Source organism: Saimiri boliviensis, chromosome 18, assembly GCF_048565385.1.
Source record: "Saimiri boliviensis isolate mSaiBol1 chromosome 18, mSaiBol1.pri, whole genome shotgun sequence".
Taxonomy (NCBI): Eukaryota; Metazoa; Chordata; class Mammalia; order Primates; family Cebidae; genus Saimiri; species Saimiri boliviensis.
The window spans coordinates 2,622,468-2,640,154 of record NC_133466.1 but is presented as its reverse complement, the minus strand read 5'-3'; the positions used below and the strand labels follow the sequence as shown (position 1 = coordinate 2,640,154).

General features: G+C 54.7%; 1 protein-coding gene across 3 annotated transcripts in view; it reads left to right on the top strand.

The window, feature by feature from the left end:
• AGPAT3 (1-acylglycerol-3-phosphate O-acyltransferase 3) overlaps positions 1-17,687 on the top strand; it is a 109,805-nt gene that overhangs the window by 39,798 nt on the left and 52,320 nt on the right. The window contains exon 1 of one of the 3 annotated variants that reach the window (XM_074389147.1): positions 15,661-15,678. The exons of the other annotated variants lie outside the window; for them this stretch is intronic. The gene's annotated coding sequence lies outside the window, so the exon portion shown is untranslated. Of the gene's footprint in view, positions 1-15,660; positions 15,679-17,687 lie in introns of those variants that run through there. 3 annotated transcript variants of the gene reach the window in all.

The window sequence follows — 17,687 nt, the reverse complement described above, 5'->3', positions numbered from 1 at the left end:
TTATCACTTACTGTCGATAGTCCCGTTCCCGTGTCCTGGGATAAACCAAATGTGGTCATGAGGTTTTGGTAAAGTCCTGGCTGGAGTCAGTTTGGAAATGTATATTTCACTGTGACTATTTCATCACTGTGTGAGCATGAGGCTGGCCTTTCACTAAAGGGCACTCTGCCTGACATTTACCATGGCACCTCTAGTATTTTCCCAGTGAGTGAAATGCTCACTGTGGCCTGTCACTGGGCACCTCACCGGAATCGTAGTGAGTGTGTCCCCTTCAGGGAGGCACACAATGAGGATGTAGAATATTTTGCACTGGCCCCTGCTTTACTGAGTGTTTTTACTGGAAAGCAGGGTTGAATTTTATTGTGTCGCCTGTCAAGCCTTCTTGTTAAAAAAATCAGATGAATTTTGTTACTCAGTTTCCTCACAGCAAACCATCCTTGCATTCATGAAACAGATCCACTTGGTCATGATGTATGTATTGACTTTTTAATGTGCTGTTAGCTCTGTTTGCTAAATTTTAAAGAAAGTTTTGCCTTCCTAATCATATGAAAAGCAGTGGTTCTCAAACTTATGGGCTCTTTACATTCTTAAAAATTGTTGGGCTGGGCGCAGTGGCTCATCCCTGTAATCCCAGAACTTTGGGAGGCCGAGGCGGGCCGATCACAAGATGAGGAGTTCGAAACCAGCATGACCAACATGGCGAAACCCCACTCAACTACAAATACAACAATTAGCCAGGCATGGTGGCACGCGCCTGTGGTCCCAGCTGCTCAGGAAGCTGAGGCAGGAGAATTGCTTGAACCTGGGAGTTAGAGGTTGCAGTGAGCTGAGACTGTGCCACTGCACTCCAGCCTGGGCATCAGAGCCAGAATTCATCTCAAAAAAAAAAAAAAAAAAGAATTATTGGCCAGGCACAGTGGCCCACACCTATAATCCCAGCACTTTGGGAGGTCAGGGAGGGTGGATCACCTGAGATTGGGAGTTGGAGACCAGCTTGCTGAGATCGCGCCATTGCACTCCAACCTGGGCAATAAGAGTGAAACTCCATCTCAAAAAAAAAAAAAAATTATTGAGGGCCTGGTGTGGTGGCTCATGCCGATAATCCTGGCACTTTGGGAGGTTGAGGTGGGTGGATTGCTTTAACTCAGAAATTTGAGAGCAGCCTGGGCAACATGGCAAAATCCTGTCTCTATAAAAAATACAAAAGTTATCCAGGCATGGTGACCCATGCTTCTAGTACCAGCTACTTGTGAGGTTAAGATGGGAGGATCGCCTGAGCCCCAGGGGTGGAGGCTGCAGTGAGCCGAGATCACTTCACTGCACCCCAGCCTGGGTGACAGAGTGAGACCCTGTCTTAAGAAAAAATTATTGAGAACCCCAAAGAGATTTGCTTTTGAGTTACAGCTCCTGTGGTTCTCAACTGGGGGGTAACTCCCATTGTCTCCTGGGGGACATTTGGCAATGGCAGGAGATGTTTTTAGTTGGTAGCTGCTGGGGCAGCCACTTCTGCATCGAATGTGCAGAGACCAGGGAGGCGGCTGAATGCCCTGGGGCACAGCTAGCCCCACAGTAGAGTTATCCCATCCAAAATACCAGGAGTGCCGGCATCGAGAGATTCCAGTATGGTATTGAAATATGCTGGTTAGAAATGAATGCTAAGAACATTTAAAAATATTTAATAATTCATTTCAGAGTAGCAGCAATAAACCCAAAGGGTACAGAAAGTATTTTTTCCTGTGTCCTGGGATAAACCAGTTTTTATAAAGAAAACCCATAGTTTCCAAAATTAGTCAGGAGAGTGATCCTGTTTTCTATTTTCACCAGTCCCTTTGATGTCTGACCTCAGAGGCCGCGGCTGACGTGCCTCTGCCTCCGCGAGCAGCCTGTTGCGCCGTGTCATGGCTGAGGCTCATAAAGACCATCCTGCCGGGTGAGACTAGGCGCCTGTGAAGCGAGGCTCTCAGAACCCCCGCCTGCGCGGTCCAGGGCCCCTGGGGTCCTCACGCCACGTTTGAGACGGTGATTTAGACAAACTTCCTCCTTCCCTTCCCTCTGCACTCTTTCTCCTGTGAATTTTATGTCACCGTTGCCTCACTGAAGGGATTGGGCCATCTTCCTTCTTTATGTTCTGGGAAAGTTTAATTAATGTTAAAATAGTCTACTCTCATAGGATTTGTAGGATTCACTTGTGAAATCATCTGCCTGTGGTATTTTTTGTTAGAAGTAAATTTAACGAACTGTTTAATAGATATTTTAATTATTTTTATTTTAATTTTTTTAAAATAAGAGATTCCATGTAGTTTTTTGTTTTTTGTTTTTTTTTTTCTTTTTTAGCGATGAAGTCTCACTCTCTTGCCCAGGCTGGAGTGCAGTGGTGTGATCTTGGCTCACTGCAGCCTTGAACTCTTGGGCTCAAGCAATCCTCCCGCCTCAGCCTTCTGAGTAGCCGGTGTGCCCCGCCATGCCCAGCTAATTTTTAAATGTTTTGTAGAGGTGGGGGTCTTGCTGTGTTGCCCAAGCTGGTTTTGAACTCCTGGTCTCAAGGAGTCCTCTCAGCTCAGCCTCCCAAAGAGCCGGTATCACAGGCGTGAGTCGCCACCTAGTGCTCAGATATCTTAATTCTGTAAAAACAGGTCTTTCCTGATTTTTTAAAGTTCCATAGAGATAATTCTGTTTAAACTATCTTTTCCATGGCCACACTTTATAATTAATTTTTCTCCTAGAAAATTATCTACCTTATCTAGATTTTCAAATTTATATACATGGAGACGTGCAATTATTTCTGTGTGTGTTTTTTTTAGGTGATTTTATTTTGATAATTATTTTCTCTTTTTCTTTTTTTGCTTTTTTGGAGACAGAGTCTCCATTTATCACCCAGGCTGGAGTACAGTGGTGTGATCTCAGCTCATTGCGACCTCCAGATTCAAGTGATTCTCCCACCTCAGCCTCCCGAGTAGCTGGCACTATAGGCATGTGCCACCATGCCCGGCTAATTTTTCTGTTTTTAGTAGAGATGGGGTTTCACCATTTTGGCCAGGCTGGTCTCAAATTCCTGAGCTCAAGTGATCTACCTGCCTCAGCCTCCCAAAGTGCTGGGATTACAGGCATGGGCCACTGCATCCAGCCCCTATTCTTTTCTTAATTTGTATATTTTTATTCTCTATTTTCTTGATTAGGTTTGTTTGTTTGTTTGTTTTGAGACAGAGGCTTGCTTTGTCACTGAGCCTGGAGTGCAATCTCGGATCACTGTAACCTCCACCTCCCAGATTCAAGTGATTCTCCTGCCTCAGACTCCTGAGTAGCTGGAATTACAGGAATGCACCACCACACCCCGCTAATTTTTGGATTTTTAGTAGAGATGGGGTTTCATCATGTTAGCCAGGCTGGTCTCGAACTCCTGACCTCGTAATCCGCCCACCTCAGCCTCCCAAAGTCCTGGGATTACCAGTGTGAGCCACTGCCCCCGGCCTAAGACAATTTACTTCTGCAGGAGAGTGTGGCTCACAGGTGGAGCAGTGACGGGTGCACCTTGGACAAGGTGGGGAAGGGGTTCTTCTCCCTGGCGCAGCTGGTCCTGCCGGTGTGTCCTCCCCCTGTTGGCTGGGGTTAGACCGCACAGTCTAAGCTGATTCCTATTGGCTATTTTAAAGAGCAGGTACGAGCTGGAGTGACGGGGTGGGTAGTTTGGCAGGAGGGACGGTTACGGGACAGGTCAGAGCAGGTAGCTAGGGGTCAAAGCAGGTGACCAGAGCAGGTGACCTGGGGATGAGTCAGGACGGGGCAGGGAACCGGCGGGAACAGATGTGAACTCCTGATTAGAACCGGTGGAAAGGTTGTTTACTGAAAATACAAGGAAGTTAAATAAAGTAGAGAATTAGAAACTAAGAGAGCTGAACACGCTGACGGGCTGATTCTTAGAAACTTGGAATTCCCCGTGTCTACCACCACCCAGGAGTGGGACTGCTGGACCGAATGGTACCTGTACTTGCAGTCCTGTGAGGAGTGCGTGCCCGTTACATCCCCACCGGCCCCGTGGAGGGGTCCCGGTTCCCCGCGTCCTCCCAGCACACACACCGAACGCGTCCCGAACTTGCGCGTCGCGCTTCCGCAGGGGCCGCACCGTCCCCTCTCCACGGTCCGGTGTTAGTGCGCGCGCCCCTGATTTCCTCCCAAAGAGTCTAAAGATCTTGGAGCCGGGACTTCGGTTCCACGGTGTTTTCAAAGCGGGTTTCCTGGCGTGCGGGCGCCGTGCGGGCATCTGCGTCTCTGCCCCGGAGTCTGGGGGCGCTCTCCGGACAGGGCCCCGGTGGTCACCTGAAGCTGGGGGAAGGGAGGAGGGCGCGCTGCGGGCGGGGCTCGGACTGCATCGGCGGCCTCCCGGAGAGCCTGGCTGCGCCTTTTTAGTCCGTTTCTTCCCCGTTTCAGATGCCCACGGCATGCTGGGATGCTCCTCTTGTGTTCCAACCCTGTGTGAGTGTGAGAGAGAGTGCGTGAGTGTGAGATTGTGTGATTGTGAGTTCATGAGTGTGAGATTGCGTGTGTGATTGTGTGTGTGCGTGTGAGATTGTGAGTTCATGAGTGAGGTTGTGAGTGCATGAATGTGAGATTGTGTGAGTGCATGAGTGTGACATTGTGAGAGTGCATGAGACTGTGAGTGTGAGTGCATGAGATTGTGAGTGCATGAGTGTGAGATTGCGTGTGTGTGATTGTGTGTGCATGTGAGATTGTGTGAGTTCATGAGTGTGATCGTGAGTGCATAAGTATGAGATTGTGTGTGAGTGCACGAGTGTGAGATTGTGAGAGTGCATGAGATTGTGTGCATGAGATTGTGAGTGCATGAGTGAGAGATGGTGAGTGTGTGTGAGAGTGCGTGAGTGTGAGATTGTGTGTGATTATGGCTGAGGGTGTGTCAGTGCAAGAGTGCGAGTATGAGAGATTGTATGTGAGGGTGTGAAGCATTTGAGTGTCAGTGACAGTGTGAGTGCAGGTGTGAGCATGTGAGTGTTGATTGAGTGTGTGACTGCGTGTGTGAGTGTGACTCAGGGCTGAGAGGAGAGAACACAACTGGGCAGGTGATGCTTGGTGAGATCCTGTGATGTCATAAGAAACACACATTTTGGTCTCCGGCCCTGGTTCCCAGCACACAGCTCCTACAACCTTGGGTGCTGAGTGTCTTTCTGTGTGCTAATGAGGTGACTGTGGCTGGGGCTCCTGGACAGCCTCCTGGGGAACTGGTTGCCAGGGCAGCCGACCACGTGGTTAGAGGTTGGAACTCCACCCGTGGACCTCTGGGGAGTAGAGGGAGCCCGCAGAGGTGGAGTTGGTCACCAGTGGCCGATGCTGTGCTCCATCCTGCCTGTGTGTTTAGGCCTCCACAGACTCCCTAAAGGACAGTGTTTGGGGGGCTGGCGGGCTGCCCAGCACGGGAGGTTCTGGGAGGGTGGAGCCCTGGGGAGGGCGAGGAAGCTCCGAGCCCCCGCCGGTCCCTCGCCCTGTGCGTCTCTTCATCTATACCCTTTCTAACGCCCTTTATAATAACCAGCATGTGTGTCTCCCTCCCTGAGTTCTGTGAGCTGCTCTGGCAAATTAATCAAACCCGAGGAGGGGTCATTGGAAACCCACCCTGTAGCTGGCGGTCAGAAGCACTGGCTACAACCTGCAGTGTGCCCTTGGCACTAGACAGCCCTGTGCTCTGAAAACCCCAGGGCTCACCCTGCGCCTCTCTCTGCCCGGCTGTCCATCATAACATCCAGATCCTTCGTAACACCCTTTACAGTAAACCAGCAGACACAGTGTTTCCCAGAGTTCTGTGTACCGTCCTAGCAAATTATCAAACTCAAGGAGGGCACCGTGGGAACCCTGGCTTCCAGCTGGGTGGTCAGGAGCACAGGTCACGAGTGGGACAGTCTCGTGGGCGAGGCCTGGCGTTGTGGGATTTTCTGATGCTAAAATCCCCACCTGTTTTGGTGAGCAGAGCCTGTGTGCTGAGTGTTGGATGCGGGATGGAAGGGAAGGACAGTTGGTTTCGTCGGTGACACCCTGAGCCGTGTCAGGTAGTGAGCGACTGTGCAGTGCTTGTCAGCGGCAGTGCCTTTGACCGTCACTTCGGTGGGTAATAAAAAGCTGGGTTGATGGTGGTTCTTTTGTTAATCAGTAATTGGCTCCACGCTGCTGATTCTCTGAGCCCTTTTTTTCCTAGGGATAAAGCATTAATTACTTTTCTAACAAGATACTAACCTCCTTGACAGCCTCCCTCTCAGCTGGGTGTCTGGAGAGGGCAGGCCTGTCCTTCCCTACAAGGTGTGGGGTGAGTGTGGAGAGGACATTTCATGGCTCCCAGGGGGTCACAGTCACTGTGAGTGTTAGGACATTCTTTTCCTGATTTCTGTGTCTCTTCATGACATTTTTGTGAAGGTTTAGCAAATACTCAATAGACTGTTGTGAGAATATGAGCTTCTTTATTTAGGGGAGATTTTTTTTTATCACGGAAGAGGTTTCCTTTTTTAGAAGTTGAAATCCTTGATCACATCACCTAGGTAAAAAAAAGACGGGGCCGGGCGTGGTGGCACATGCCTGTAATCCCAGCACTTTGGGAGGCTGAAGCGGGTGGATCACCTGAGGTCAGGCATTCGAGACCAGCCTGACCAACATGGCAAAACCCCGTCTCTACTAAAAATACAAAAATTTAGCCGGGCGTGGTGGTGTGTGCCTGTAATCCTAGCTACTTGGGAGGCCAAGGCAGGAAAATTGCTTGAACCTGGGAGGTGGAGGTTGCAGTGAACCAAGATGGCCCTGCTACACTCCAGCCCAGTGACAGTGCAAGACTCTGTCTCAAAAAAAAAAAAAAAAAAAAAAGAAAGGAAAAAGAGAGAGATGAGACAGGGACATGAGGAGGGTCTGAGGCTGGTGTCGGTCAGGCACGTGGACAGGAGCTGCTCGGAGGTGCTGGCTGCTTCTGCTCCAGGACAGCCACTCCCCGCTGTCCGTGCGAGGAAACATCAAGAAAGCAGTGTCTTGTCTTTTTTCAGAAGTCAAGTTGCCTACAAGGAACTCTGTTATTTTGTGCTTTGAGAAAGAAAATATTCTGAGTTCAGACATGCTTGGGTCCGGGGATTTCTGTGGCCACTTGTGGGTCTCTAGACCTGGGGTTTCAGTAGCTTTCTGTGGCCCGCTGGGTCTCTGGGCCTGGGGTTTCCTTGGCTTCCTGTGGCCTATTAGATCTCTAGGCCTGGGGGTTCCGTGGCTTTTGGTGGCCTGTTGGGTCTCAGGGCCAGGGTTTCCGTGGCCTCTTGTGGCCTGCTAGGTCTCTGGGCCCGGGTTTTCATGGCCTCCTGTGGCCCACTGGGTCTCTGGTCCTGGGCTGGGTGCTGCCCTCATCTGGTATGAGTCTCTGGAGCTGGGGTCCTGGAGACTCCTTGGGGCTCCTCCAGGAAGGGGTTCCTGCTTCTCCTCTCCTCTGCTGCTGCTCCCATGGCCAGGCCCAGTGGTGTGGGGTGGGCAGAGCTGGCCTCTGCTGCGGTGGGGTCACAGAGGGGTTTAATGAGCTGCACTCAGCGACACGGGGCCTGTCCCGGGCCAGGGCCCTGTCCGGCACTTGGGGACAGGGATGAGTACCCCGGGGCCTCGGGGCATGTGGAGGCCCAGGCTGCTCAGGGAGTCTCGCAGAGCATGTGTGTGATGCGTTTATCAGGGCCCTTCTCAGCCTGGGGACGAGGAGCGGATGTGATGGAGGAGGCTCCTGTCCTTGTGGGGTTGGCCAGGCGAGGATGGTGAACACATCAGCAAACAGGACCTGCCGGGGACAGCGTGCGAAGGAGTGCAGCCCCCAGGACCCTGGGCCGAGCCACGCAGGGACCTACTTCATTCCTTGAAGGAAGCTGCCGGCCTGGCATTGACCTTAACCCTACCCTTAAGGCACAGAGAGTCTGGGCCTGGGTCCCCCTACTGGCACAGGCTGTGACCCGTGACAAAGGCTAGAGGCTGGGCGGGAGCCACCTGCTCTGTGGGAAACAGCAGTGTGCGCTGGGCTTCCATGGGGTCTTCCAGCTCAGGGTTGCAGCTCAGGAGCCACAAGCCAGGCAGGGCTCTCCATCGGTGTCGGGGTTGCCAGGAGGGTGGGCTGCATTTGTTGTGTGTGTGATGTGACCGGCCACCCTGTGGTGGTGGCAGAGCCGGCCCAAGGTCGGGGTGTCCGGCACCTGTCCCCAGTGGGGTGGGCTCTGGGGTACGAGTGTCTGTTCTGTGTCAGGATTCCCTGTTTCTTTTTCTCCACACTCATAACGGGGTTTTAGATTGTGATGGGTGTACTTCCCGAGGGAAACCAGCTCAGGTGTCTACGCTGGCACGAGGAAAACAAACCCAGACAGCACTGAGTTCATTCCAGGAGAGGGGGGTGGAATAATCCAGGAGAGGGGGGTGGAATAATCCAGGAGAGGGGGGTGGAATAATCCAGGAGAGGGGGGTGGAATAATCCAGGAGAGGGGGGTGGGATCCAGGCCAGGTGCACCCTGAGGCTGACCTGTGCCCACCAGCACACCTCCAGCACAGAGCTCTTTATGCTGCAGTCAGAGGCATTAAGTGGGGTGGGGGGAGCCGCTGTCGGGGGACACTCCACGTACCTCCAGATGCATGTACCTGGGGACTGGGTAGCGCCTTGGGAAGCAGCCTGCACTAATAGCAGAATCTACAATTTAAGATGCGTTAGTTTTTCCCCTATGAAAAGGAAAGAAAGAGTTTCTCCCTACTCCACTCTCATACACAGCACAGAACAGGGCCACGATGAGCTGCCCGGATATTTCGCCAGCCCAAGCAGTTCTCCCGGGCACATCAGCTGGGCGTCCTTAGTTCCACTCAGCTCCGACACTGTGGGCCTGGAGTCCGTGTCAGATGCCCCGGGGCCAGGGCTCAGTCCCACAGGACTGCCCCGCTGTCAGATGCCAGTCCCAGGCTGTGACCCGTGACCCAGCTGGCTGGAAGCCGGCGTTCCCACAGTGCTGCCTTTGAATTGGCTCACGAACTCCAGGAAGCCCTGACTGTGTCTGCTGGCTTATGGTAAAGGGTGTCACGAAGGATCCGATGGACGGCCAGGTGGAAGGGGTGCAGGGTGAGGCCTGGGGGGTCCTGGGTGCCCAGGATTCTGTCTCTGGGGAGCTGGGGTGCACAGGCCTCCCAGCACGTGGGTAAGTTCGCCAGCCCTGAAGCCCATTGTCCAAGAGGTTGGAGGGAGCTGGTCTTCAGCCCCTGTGCTTCCTGGAGCACGGCAGGCAGGGGTGCTGTCGTGGGCCGCACCGGTCACCTGTCACTCGGGGATTGAAAGGGTTTGTTAGGAGTGACAGTAGACGCTCTCATCCAGTAGGAAATGTAAGGTTTTAGGAACTTTGTACAGGAACCAAACAGAACAGCAGATGCTCCTGTCACTCTTCCCACTCAGGAAATTACAAGGAATTTATGAACTTTGTGTCAGGAACCAGGGACTAAGACCAGCAAATATACACAGCTTCCAAGGTGCCCACCGTTAGCAGCAGGTTCTGCCTTTGCAAGCGCTTTCATGAATAGCAGATCCATCTTCCTCCTGTTAACAGTCAGGCAGTCAGAGTGGGGACCACCGCCCCACCAGGCCCCAGAAACTCTGGCCTCCTCCGAATTCGTGCTCAGGCCCTGGCTTCTGTGCTCCTCTGTGGCTTGCTGGTCTCAAGACGGCTGCCTTGCCCTGGCCGTTTCATCTGCATTCCAGGCAGGAGAGTTGAGAAGGGTATGCCTGGGCTTCTCCTTTTGAAGACTCTCCCTGAGCCCCACCCCACTGTGAGGGGCCCGGGCTGCCTCCCGTGGGCTGGGTGCAGGGCTGTTGGCGAGGAGCATGGGAGGGTGCGTTTTGGGACGGCAGCCCGCACCTCCTGCAACGTGGCAGAGCTGTCAGGATTTCCAGGCCTGTGTGTCTTTGACCTCTCACCTGAGCTGCTGTGAAGAGGCGTTTTCTTGCTTCTTCGTGGACCCTTCCTCATTGCACTTCAGCCACGCACCGACACGTGGTCACCCCACTCCTGACTTGGCCTCTTCCGTGGGGCTGGGGCCTGGTCATGCCCCTGTGGTCAGTCTCTCTGTGACAGTGAGAAGGGGGAGACGGCCAAGGCGCCCACCCGGGCAGGACTCTCTTCTCTCGCTGGCGCTGGTCCAGCTGCTGTGGACGGCCGTGGGCCTGTCACGGGCCCTCCTGTGGGCACTCCAGGCCATGCTGCTGGCTGCTTCTGCCGTCCTGGCTTGCAGGGACTCTGGGTCATAGGGGAGGAGGGCAGTGTTCATCCCTCTCCTTGGGCAACAGGGGGTCCAGCAAGATTCTTCCCTCCCTGCCCTGCCCGGCCATCTCCTGCCACTCACACGCTCCAGCCAGGGACCTGCCCCCTGTGTCCAACAAGTAAGGTGAGCGGGCTGCCCCTGAGCAGAGCCTGTCTTCGCCGGCTGACTTTGAGGCAACTGAGTTGTTGTGGGTGGACAACAGTGAGAGGGAGAACGGGAGCTTGCGGCCCTGCTCTCGGACCCCACACTGTCACCAAGCCTGTACCCTCTGGGCTGGACTCTTCCTCAGCACCAGCTCCAGTGCCCCCCCAGCTCTGCCCAGTCCTCTCAGGGCGTTGGCTTGTAGCCCTGTGGCTGGTGCCCCCTACCCCGTAACCCTGTGTGGACTCGGGCACCTGCAACGTTTCTAGCCTGTGCCTGTCTCCAGCGCCACACCCCCACACGGAGCTCCCAAGTCCGCCCCACCTCCTCTGTCAGGGCAGGCCGAGGAGTAACAAAGCCAGACCCAGCCCCTCTGGTGTGGTGGCTGCTAGCCCCACGCAGCTGCCTGCCAGGGAGAGGTGGCGAGGTCCACGTGTGAGGCCCTGCAAGCTGGCAACACTATGGGATTTCACGGCATCTGGTGAGAAGTCCGTGATGTTTTGGGCGTGTTGGGTTATGTAAAACACATCGTTAAAGTTAATTCCACCTTTCTCTGTGTTTTACTGTGGCCACTGGAACATTCAGTGGCACGGGGGCTGCTGAGTGTGGCTAGCCTCCTCCCGCTGGGTCAGCCCCACGGTAGAGGTCATCTTTAGACTTTTGCCTGAGACACAGACGCCTGCTTGGGACAGGGACTCCAGCCCTTCAGCCCTGTCCTCCGCAGTGGTGAAATCTGGTGAAATCTGGAGTGTTCTTGAGTAACGCGCTGGCGTTGAGAAGGTGCTGAGCCGTCCCTCTGCTGTCGTTGGCTGAACAGGCTGTTTGCCTGGGGACCACGTCAGGTAATGTGTAGCACAGCAAGGGTGGGGCGGTCCAGCAGGGAGGGCGTGTGTGCGTCTGTGTGGCAGGAATGGGAGTGATTTCATCTGGGATCCCCTGGGGGTTCCAGGACTGGCTCCGGTGTTTTATTCTCACAGAGAACAGACGGCTGCAGGGGCCACACGTGCTTGAGAGGAATCCCACCTGAAAGCTCCCGTTATAGCACGGAGCGGGAAGCTGAAGTGGTAGCGTCACACGATGTCACAATGCGTGACTGCATTTAGCAATCACATATGTCCAGAAGAATGGACATGGGGTTTTTGTTTTGTTTTGTTTTGTTTTTTAATAAAAATGACTGCCAGGTGTGGTGGCTCTTGCCTATAATCCCAGCACTTTGGGAGGCCAAGGCAGGGGGATCCCTTGAGGTCAGGCGTTTGAGACCAGCCTGGCCAATATGATGAAATCCCATCTCTACTAAAAATACAAAAAATTAGCCGGGTGTGGTGGTGGGTGCCTGTGATCCCAGCTACTTGGGAGGCTGAGGCAGGAGAATTGCTTGAACCCAGGAGGTAGAGGTTCCAGTGAGCCGAGATCGTACCATCGCACTCCAGTCTGGGCAACAGAGCAAGACTCTGTCTCAAAGCAAAAGAAAGAGTGAGACAGAGTTTTGCCATGTTTCCCAGGCTGGTGGGTTCAAGGGATCTGCCCGCCTCAGCCTCCCAAAGTGTTGGGATTACAGGTGTGAGCCACAGACCAACACCAGGTCTTAACAGTGGCCAGTCTTGGGGATGGAGACGGGTGAGGGCTGAGAGCTCCCTTCTGACCATGCACCTCGGCCTGATTTAAAATTTTTACAGCAACGGTATTACTCTTTTTATAAAACATCATTACTTCACAAAATCTTGTATTTTTAATTTTGGGGGTACATACTAGGTATATATATTTATAGATTTGCAGACTCTTTTTTAAACAGCAGTGTTTTTTTGCCTGAAATGTTTTCATTGCAGCTGAAGGACTGGGTGGGTCTGTCTCCCCAGGCCGAGGCTGTCACGCTGCTGCTCCCGGTCGACGGGAGGCCTGAGTCTTTGTTTCTTCCCAATCCAAAGAAGTGAGTGAAAGGAAGCACCTTCTGAGCACCCGGCACCTCTCTGCTCTTCCCGTCCGAAACCACAGCAGGCTTCTTTCCAGCTGGAGGCTCAAGTGTTCTCAGCTGATGGGCAGTCTCCCTTTCAGAGAAGATGTGAGATGAGCACTTGGGTCGGTTTTGGTCCTCAGCGCCTGTCTATGGGACAGTGATTTTGTGGTGAGACGGCCTGGGTGTGAGTCTTGATTCTGCTGCTAACTCAGTGTGATGCTTTGGGCAAGCTGCTGACCCTCTCTGTGCCTCGGTCTCCTCATCCGTAAGGTGTAAGGAGTGAACGCGTGGGGCCACAGAGCTGCCGGGTCAGGCCTGGCCTGCAGAGGGGCCTGGTGAGGGTGACTGATGTGCCTGGGAACGGGCCCCCCAGCTCAAGTTAGGACGCTTTGCCCAAAATTCTAGAACTCGTCCTGCTGGTGTTTGGGGAGAACACACGCTCCCTCTCCAGGGAGCTGGGCCTGCTGCGTCCCGGCAGGGCTGACGCGGTGCCTGCTGCCCTGTGCCCTGGGAAACTGAGCCAGCTGGATGCGGCTCCTGGACGCAGCAGAAACGGAATAACCACTCTGCTCACCGGAAGCCGTGGTCCTTGCTGGACGTGGAAGGCTCCCGTGCACAAAAAGAAGGGATGATTTCAGGCAGGCCGCGGGCGTGATGGTTTAAACTCCAGCCACGGCCATCCTCTTTACCAGGGCTTCCAGGCGGACCACCACCCTGACTTTGACACCATCACCGTTTACAAAGTGCCTGCTGAGAATTGCTGACACAGCGTTAAGGAAAGCACACACACACACACACACACACGCACACACACACACACGCGCACACACGCGCGCAGGACGATCGCTGTCATTCTAGGGAGCAGCGGAGTTCCGTTTCCCGACTCCCCTCACCCTGAGGGAGGAAGTGAGTGAGTGCACAGGGCCCCTCTCTGAGGCCAGGCAGTGGCCCTCCCCACCCTCCCCTCCCGCTTTCTGGTGCCCCAGCAGGTCCCTGGCCAGTCCCTGGGAGCGCACAGGCTGCAGCGAGCATTCATGGAGAGACAGGTGGGCCGGGCGCACAGTGTGTGCAGAAGAGACTGAAAACCCCCACCAATGGCAGTTCCCTCTCAGGTCCTCCGCTTCTAGGTCTTTCTCTTCCCTTCCTCCCTGGGATCTTCCTCCTGAGGGGGCTCTGCCTGCAGGGGAGGTGGGGACTGAGGCTTCCTGTGCATGTGAGTGCCTGTGACAGGCCGTCCTGCCAGGGGTGTCCGTGCCAAGAACATGCCTGTTAGTCCACGTGTGCAGGTGCTTGCTCCCGGCGGCGTCCCTCGGGCCGGTGTTTGGTAAGCCATCTCCCAGGCGGCTGTGTGGCCTTATCCAGTAACTTCAGTAGTCAGGTAAACACAGCAAGTGTCACCGAGCCTTTCCCTATTGCTGGACTTTCAGGTTATCTCTATCTTTCTTTTTATTTTTTATTTTGAGAGTCTGAGGCCAGGTGTGGCTCACACCTGTAATCCCAGCACTTTTGGAGGCCGAGGCAGGTGGATCACCTGAGGTCAGGAGTTCGAGACCAGCCTGGCCAACCTGGTGAAACCCTGTGTCTACTTAAAATACAAAACTTAGCTAGGTGTGATGGCACACGCCTGTAATTCCAGCTACTCGGGAGGCTAAGGCAGAAGAATTGCTTGACTCAGGAGACAGAGGTTGCAGTGAGCTGAGATTGTGCCACTGCATTCTAGCCTGGGCAACAGAGTGAGACTCTGTCTCAAAAAAAAAAAAGAAAAGAAAAGAAACAGAGTCTGGCTCTGTCGCCCAGGCTGGAGTGCAGATCACAACTCACTGCAGCCTCCACCTCCTGGGCTCAAGCCATCCTCCTGCCTCAGCCTCCTGAGTAGCTGGGACTACAGGTGTATGCCACCACACCCAGCTAATTAAAATATTTTTTGGTAGAGATGGGGGTCTTGCTGTGTTGCCCAAGCTGGTCTCAACTCCCTGGCCTCCCAAAGTGCTGGGATCACAGGTGTGCAGCGCCACACCGTCCCGTCCGTTCTTTTTGACTACTATACATGTTGTGGAAGGGATCGTTTTGCTTATGGCGTGACAGCATTTCACTGCTTATCACTTTTACTTTATTGAAATAGGGTGCAGACCAGTGTGGGCGGTGCCCTGGAGGGCCTGGTGCCTCCCGCTGGGGGACAGAGGCCTCCCTTTTCCTGACTCGTAGGCTGCAGGGGTCCATGCCACTCCCTGCGCTGTCTTAAGGTTCGACTTAAGTTTCAGTGTTTTTACTTGGGATGCTTAGGAGCAGAGCAAGCTGGTGCATGTGCATTTGAAGAATCATGATAATTGTTCCAGCAGGTTTCACGCCTGAAACTACGTCTTGTTTAGAAATCTTGCTTTTCATGTAGGAGTTTTCCTTCTGGGATGTGTTTCAAGCTGGGGCACTCATTACCGGAAATGCAGTCAGATTTACTGAGGAGGGTGTGTTCGCGTGTGTTTGGCTGCCTACAGATACTACAGACACAGAGCTGTCTGATTTTGTTTCATAATGAGCTGAAATGTATTCCACGCCAATCCTTTTTGCCCTACGGAGCTTGTGCCTCGGTCCCGCCCTAGGTGGCTCCAGCAGGTTCCTCAGCCACGTGTACCCACCACCCCCACGTCGTCTGCATGTGACTGTGACTGTCTTTAGGTGACCACACAATTCTGTCCCTGTCAGACATGACACATCCTGAAAACTCTGCACATTCTCCTTATTCCAGTGTGAGGTGCCAGAGTGGTGATGGCCAGTCTCCTGTGACCCTCAGAAGGAGGCCCCTGCCCCCTTGGCGGGTGCCCCTTGTGGGCGGTGCCCACCTTTCACAGAAGCGGGGCACGTACAGCTGTGCAGTGGTGTAGGATGGTTCTGACGGGCTCCAGGGCGCAGCAGACGGGCCTGGCTCTGGGGCATCTGTGGCTGTGTGTGCTTTGTTTGGTTTGCATAGTAACCCGCGCCGTGTCCCCATGTGAATTGCGAGGACGCCGTGTCGCCCGGTGCCTGCCATCCCCACTTGTTCCTGGAGCCTCTGCCACGCGGCCCGCACTGACCCCAGAGTGAGTCAAAGCCAGGAGCCTTCCCACGGTGGGGCTTCTATTTTTATTTGTGTCCTTATTCGTTTATTTAAAGATGTGAAGGGCATGTGGGGTTGGCAGAACAAGACGGAGCTGCCTGCTGGCCATGGCAAAGCCACCTCCCCAGGCGCCGCTGTCCTGGTCAAAGCCTGGTCCCTGCAGAACTGGACGCAGCTTCCCAGAGCCCTCGGGGCCAGTGTACGTGGCAGGATGGGGGACACCTGGCCTATGGATGCTGCTCTTCCCTGGGATGGAGGGAGAAGGCGTGGCCCGAATTCCTCAGGCAGGAGGGTGGGCAGGGTGGGCAGCAGAGGCTGTGGGCCTGTGAGTGCTGGGCCTCGACCCTCCCGGTTGAGGTCCCGCCCCTGTCACTGGCCTGGCTGAACCCCGAGCTAAATCCAGATAAACAGGTCGGTGAGGTGGCGCTCCCCGCTGGCTCACAGCGTCTCATTAACCTCATAAATGTCCTCCTGTCTGGGCCGCAGGCGACAGACGCGTCCTCTTGAGTGAGCCCGCGCTGACAGCCCAGGCATGCTGGAGAGAGAGGAGCTGAGTGCCTTTCCTCCTGGAACCCAGGCTGCCTCGTGCCGGAGGTTCTGTGAGCATCAGGAAGTCACGAAAGTGGAGAACAGAGTTATCAACTGCCACTCCACGGAGAGTCTGAGGCAGAGAGAAGCCGGGTTTCCCTTCGGGTGCCCTGTCCCCAGGGACACGGTGGTGGGAGGTCTCAGGGCAGAGCCGCTGCAAGGTTGGGTAGGGGCTCAGATGCCAGCACCCGTGTGCCTGGTTCCCCATCCTGGGCCTGACAGTGACTTTGTGGTCCTGGGCAGGATATTTTCAGTGGCAGTGGTGCTAGTGGGGCAGGGCTGTGCTGAACACTGAGCGATCATTCGTGTAAAGCACCTGTCACTGAGTGTGACCTCAGCGTGGCCTGTGTGACCTCAGCGTGGCTCGTGTGACCTCATTGTGGCCCGTGTGACCTCAGCGTGGCCTGTGTGACCTCAGCGTGGCTCGTGTGACCTTGGCATGGCCCGTGTGACCTCGGCGTGGCCCGTGTGACCTCGACGTGGTCCGTGTGACCTCGGCCTGGCCCATGTGACCTGGCTGTGCTGTCTCAGCAGCACCACCTTTCTTCTTTTCCCTGTTCCCTCAGCCTTTCTCAGACCTTGCGGGCATCAAACCCTGCCTGGTGAAATCAGAGGCTGCAGACCCCAATCATGGGAGTCCGCAGTGGGCAGGCCTGGGAGGCAAGGGTGGGTGGGTGTTTCTGTCCAGGAGAGGGGAAGGTGGGGATGAGGTGGGGGGTGCCCGCCTGGGCTGAGGGGAGCAGAGGGAAGCAGGCCTTGCTGGCATATCCCAGGGGGCCGCTGTAGGGGCGGCTGCCCCACCCCGGGGCAGCAGGAGGCAGCTCCTCAGGCGTCCGCACACCAGGCCGGCGTGTGGTCCTCAGGCTGCTGGTGACACACGCAAGGAGCCTGCTGCCCTGTCCTCTCAGGCGGGTGCCTCCTCCTTCCCGTGTGTTCCTGTTCTGCATTGCGGGTTGTTTCTTAGGGCTGGTTTGTTTTTGTGGCCCAGCTGCATGAGGTCCTGGGGCGAGGGCTCCGGGGCTCTGGAGTCGGGTGAGCGTGTATCTGAGGCTCGTCAGGGACCCAGCGTGGGGCCCTGGGGCGGGTTTGCCGTCGCCTCTTCTCAAAGGGCCCGTGACTGGGTGGCCCGATGAACTTCCAGGTTGGGTTGGTTTCCTTGTCCAGACCCAGGGTCCGGGCGGACCCCAGACAAGGGGAGCATCAGCGACGGAAGCAGAGCTTTCAGAAACGCGCCACAGTGACAGCTGCGTGCGGGTCGCCCACGTTCCTCACGTCCGGCACCGGTGGCTTCCCGCCGCCGGCGGGTGTTCGTCTCACCTGCAGTTCTGCTCAGTCACTCGCGTGAGAAAGGGAGTGTGGGAATTTGGTGGCATTTATCTGGAGAAAGATTTTATTGACATCCTAAAAACACGCTATTTTATGTTGCAGCTCTCAGGAGGCCTCCAGGAAATCGCATCTGTATATTTTGTTCTTTTCTCTTAATATTTTTGTGTAAATCATCAAGTTTTCAGGTCCAGGGAAATCATCTGGAGATACTATATTCCAATGACATTTGCTTGGGTAATATGTTCAGATGAACTTTGTTCTTCTTAACCTTAAAAAAGGGGCATGGAGGTAAAC